Consider the following 5,640-nt stretch of genomic DNA (forward strand, 5'->3'; position numbering starts at 1 on the left):
ATCAAAAACCTTTCCAAAATGACCTCACTAAACACTTCTCTGCCTAGGACAGAACCCTAATTCTGTTCTACCGATTCCTCTACACACACACATTATTTTCTCTAACACTTCTCTTCCTAGGACAGAACCCAATTAAAATGCAAAGGAACTCCATTTCTCTAACCCTTCTGACCTAATGCTCTAAAATAAATTTTTGCTCTAACCTAGCCAACGTAGTTAACCTAACGAACCTAATTAACCTAGCTATTTGACCTAGTTAGTTAACCTAGCTAGTTAACCTAGTTTACCTAGATAATTAACCTAATTAAACTAGTTAACCAAGCTAGTTCTCTGTCAAAGCCCTAAATAAATTTTTGCACTAACCTAGATAATTAACCTAATTAAATTAGTTAACCTAACTAGTTCTCTATCAAAGCACTAACTAAAATTTTGCACTAACCTAGATAATTAACCTAATTAAACTAGTTAACCTAGCTAGCTAGTTCTCTGTCCAATGTTTGTGCTATGAATGAGAGAGAGGAGGAGGGGTGGGGGCTTACAGAGGATGGCTCCGGTGGTGGCGAGGGAGGCAGTGGTGGCGAGGGAGGCAGGGGCGTCTCTGGTGACGGCGAGGGAGGAAGTTGTGGCGAGGGAGGCAGGGGCGTCGAGGGTGGCTCCGGTGGCGCCGAGGGCAGCTCCGGTGGCGTTGATGAGGCCGTGCGACTCCGGTGGCGTTGGGGGCGGCTCCGGTGGCGTCGACGGCGCGCGGCTCTGGTGGCTCCGGGCGCGTCGGCTTCGGCAGGAGATGGCGGCGAAGTGGGGCGACGGCGAAGTGGGGCGAGGGATTTGGGGGAGTAGTGGTGGCCCGGGGGAGGAAAACCACGCGGGGGTTAAGTCAAACTTAGCGGTAGCGCGGAAGTAAAAACATGCTATAGCTAAGTTAGCTATAGCGTTTTTTACTAAACGCGCTACTGTTATAGCTATGTATTTTCCTTTTCTTTTCTTATTTCATGTTTTCTTTCTATAGCGGGGGTCTAGAAAACGCGCTGCTGCTTTATTATCTATAGTGCCTCTTATGAACAAACGCTACTGCTATGCCTTTCTCCTTTTTATCGTTTTCTTTTATTTTTCTTTACATTTTATTTTTTCCTTTCTCCTTTTTCTATTTCTTTCATTTTCATTTACTTTTCAATTTTTTGCATTTTATTTTCTTTTCATTAGCAGTAGCACTTTTCAACGAAACCGCGCTGCTACAATAATCTTAGCGGTAGCGCGGTTTTTCTAAGACCGCTACTACTATGTGTAGCCTATCAGCTTAGTAGTGGGAATTTTAGTAGTAGCGATTTTCCATCGAGACGCGTTACTGCTACATTTGTATCTGTAGCACGGTTATACGGCACGTGCTACTGCTATGTAGCACTAGCGCCCATTTTTAACAAGCGCTACTGCTAAAATTCTGTGTATAAGGTTTTCCCTAGTAGTGTTGGCATTGAAGAAAATTAGACAATCATCAGCGAAGAGGTGATGATTGACCCATGGTGATCTTCTCGTAGCCCTCACACCTCTGTCAGCAAATGAGCCATAACAATTCAGTAAGGAGGTTAGGCCTTCAGCACATAACATGAATAAAAAGGCGGACATTGGATCTCCTTGTCGCAAACCCTTAGAAGGAGTAAAGAACGGCAGGAGTTCTCCATTTACTATTACCGCAAACCTGACTGAGGAGACACATTTTATAATCAGTTGGACAAAATTGATGCGAAAGCCCAATCGGATCATAATGGCTTCTAGGTAGTGCTACTCCCCGCGGTCAAATGCTTTCATCATGTCGTGTTTCAGCACACATCAGAAGTTTTTGCCACTCTTCCTTCTCCTCTTTGTGTGCACACTTTCAAAAGCTACCAAAACATTATCAGTGATAATCCTTCCTGGCACGAAGGAACTTTGTTCTTCTGAAACAATAGTATTCATCCACTCCTTCAACCTGTTTGTAATCATCTCGGAAGCAACTTTATAGGCCACAAGGCAAAGAGCGATAGGGCGGTATTGAGAAATCTGTTGTGGGTGTCTCACCTTGGGTATAAGTGTAATGGAAATGTCATTAAAATCCTTAGGTAGTTCACCGCCATGCAAGAAATCTAGGATAGCTGGGACCAAATCATCCTTGATTGTGTGCCAATGGCGTTGGAAGAATCCCGCCATGAAACGGTCCACACCTGGTACCTTGGACGGTGCCATCTGCGAACACGTTAACTACTCCGCATGCAGAGCTAGGAAAGTAGGGCGCAAAGGAGTTTGGACGCCTCGCAAAGACTATAAAAAAACTACAGCAAAAACTTGACCGACTGCGTTTCTCGTCAGTCGGTAGGTGTCCATCAGACGAAGAGAAGCTCACTGTCCAGAAGTTGCGAGAGGCACTAAAACTTCGGGAAGTATGGATACGGCTTCTGATTGATCGCCCAATAGATCAAGCGTTCAAGGCTGTACGTATAAATAGGAGTATATCTTCCCTTAATAATAAAGCGTCTACTGCTCCTGGTTGTACGTCACAAAAATTACCTCTAAAGTTGATAGAAATTACACACCAATGCCACCCATAAGTGACAAGCTCGTTTCTCACCGTGCCTGGGGCGGTGGTTTTCCGGCCATCACGTCATCCAAGCTTGACATTTGCACGGTCTTCATCGATGAGGCATCATCACCGGAATAGCTTGCCATGCTCGGTTCCTTCCTGCAACACTTCACATTGGCGAAATACCTTCACCTGTCCTCCGTTTGCATGGGCTCCTGCTTTGTGGAGCATCCTGCGTTCCCAAACCTCCGCTACCTCCAGCTAAATGGACGTGCATTGCACAACGACCCTGGCCATGTCATCATCGCATCGATAAACACAATTCTCAAGCAAGCCCCGAACCTTGAGCACCTCACCCTGTTCTTCGAACCACCACCTCCAGAAACACACCATAAGGGGCGCCATCAACACTACTTCCGGGACCGCAAAAGAGTGGAGCTCCACGACGCTCACCATCTTCACTACAACCAGTACAACAGCCTGGACAACGCGCTGAGGGCGAGCGTATCGATCGCGCCATGCCGGAGGAGCCGGCTGAGAAGGATCAACCTGGTGCATTACCAAGGCGGCAGGGCGCAGAGGATGATTGCCCTGTTCTTACTCCGCAACGCTCTGCTTTTTGAGAAGCTGTACTATGAGTTCGCGCAGGGACGGATGTAGATTCAGAAGGAACTGATGCGCGAGATGGAAAGCTGGGTGGTGAACGACACAGCAAGGAAGGTGTTCCAATGATCTGTGCATACACATGCAATTGCAATAAGTCCAGCTTCTTTAATCGTCATGTGAACGTGATTTAGTGAGTAGACGCTGGAGTAATCTTATATTCTTAAGAAGTTTATCCCCACTACTATCTATTCTCTCTCATCATGCACACAGTCCACATCAACTTTGTGCCACATCATCATTCAGTTTGCAAAGAGCAACCAATTAGTCCAATTCCCCATACATGGCTCTTTTGGAGCGCCCACGCAAAAATAGTTGCCTAACCGGCTCGGCGGCTGCGGTGCCATGCTCAAGTCAATGTCCCCAATTAACTCCCCCAACTCTGTCTCTATAGCTTCCTTTAGTGCATGTTGTGATGCAAGGTGGCAGATTTGGTCCGAGGAGTTGCCTGACCATGTAAACGTCCGGATGGCCAACAGTGTAGCTGAACCGGTGTGATTTATGGAATCAGGAGTGTGCCATCTCAAAAAAAATCTATCTCTTCTTCTTCCACTCCAGTTCCTCTTCTCCACTAAATTAATGAAGGAATAAAAATGGGGTTGATTCCCCTATAACCAATGGATTAGCCGTCGCCTGCTTGTACAAGGTCTAAGGAGGAGGAGGTAAAGGAGTGTCGAAGCTTCTTCAACCAGCCGTCCGTCAGGAGGAGACACCACCTCCAACATGCACCCACCACCCGTAGCTTTCCCGCGGGCATGCGAAATTGCCCATAGGGTAATCAACATAGTAGTGAAATCAGCATGAGGTACAAGGTCCATCAGTGTAAACACCCATTTTTTCACATCGGGCTCTTTGTTATCATAGACCACGTTCGCTAGATCCTGGGCCCTCGAGGCCTAGAGACACCTCACCATGTTACACTCAAGCAACATATGGCGCCATGAATTAGCAGATCCACAAAGCCCACAACAGTGCAAGGTGGACACCTTCCGATGATGTAGTAGGTCTGCGGTCGGTAGTGATTGTTGGGAGAATCTGCAGAGGATTTTTTTATCATTTGCTGGTACGTCGTCGTTGTTCCATGCTACCTCTTAAGCACTGCGTTGGTTTTCCCTTGAAGAGGAAAGGGCGATGCAGTAAAGTAGCGTAAGTATTTCCCTCAGTTTTTGAGAACCAAGGTATCAATCCAGTAGGAGGCCACGCTCGAGTCCCACGTACGTACACAAACAAATAAGAACCTGGCAACCAACGCGATAAAGGGGTTGTCAATCCCTTCACTGTCACTTACGAGAGTGAGATCTGATAGATATGATAAGATAATATTTTTGGTATTTTTATGGTAAAGATTAAAAGTAAAGAAAGCAAAATAAACAGTAATAGAAATAGCTTGTTGTGGGGAGATTAATATGATGAAAAATAGACCCGGGGGGCATAGTTTTCACTAGTGGCTTCTCTCAAGAGTATAAGTATTACGGTGGGTAAACGAATTATTGTCGAGCAATTGATAGAAAAGCGAATAATTATGAGAATATCTAGGTATGATCATGTATATAGGCATCACGTCCGTGACAAGTAGACCGAAACGATTCTGCATCTACTACTATTACTTCACACATCGACCACTATCCAGCATGCATCTAGAGTATTAAGTTCATAAGAACAGAGTAACGCTTTAAGCAAGATGACATGATGTAGAGGGATAAAATCATGCAATATGATATAAACCCCATCTTTTTATCCTCGATGGCAACAATACAATACGTGTCGTTTCCCTTACTGTCACTGGGATCGAGCACCGCAAGATTGAACCCAAAGCTAAGCACTTCTCCCATTGCAAGAAAGTTCAATCTAGTAGGCCCAACCAAACTGATAATTAAAAGAGACTTGCAAAGATAACCAATCATACATAAAAGAATTCAGAGAAGATTCAAATATTGTTCATAGATAATCTGGATCATAAACCCATAATTCATCGGATCTCGACAACACCGCAAAAGAAGAGTTACATCAAATAGATCTCCAAGAGAATCGAGGAGAACTTTGTATTGAGATCCAAAGAGAGAGAAGAAGCCATCTAGCTAATAACTATGGACCCGAAGGTCTGAGGTAAACTACTCACACATCATCGAAGAGGCTATGGTGTTGATGTAGAAGCCCTCCGTGATAAATGCCCCCTCCGGCGGAGCGCCGGAAAAGGCCCCAAGATGGGATCTCACGGGTACAGAAGGTTGCGGCGGTGAAATTAGGTTTTCGTGGTGATCCTCAATGGTTTGGGGGTACGTAGGTATATATAGGAGGAAGAAGTAGGTCGGTGGAGCCACGAGGGGCCCACGACGGTGGAGAGCGCGCCCAGGGGGTAGGCGCGCCCCCTACCTCGTGGCTTCCTCGTCTATTGCTTGACGTCCACTCCAAGTCCTCTGGATCAC

The sequence above is a fragment of the Aegilops tauschii genome, chromosome 3, assembly GCF_002575655.3.
Source record: "Aegilops tauschii subsp. strangulata cultivar AL8/78 chromosome 3, Aet v6.0, whole genome shotgun sequence".
NCBI classification, from domain to species: domain Eukaryota; kingdom Viridiplantae; phylum Streptophyta; class Magnoliopsida; order Poales; family Poaceae; genus Aegilops; species Aegilops tauschii.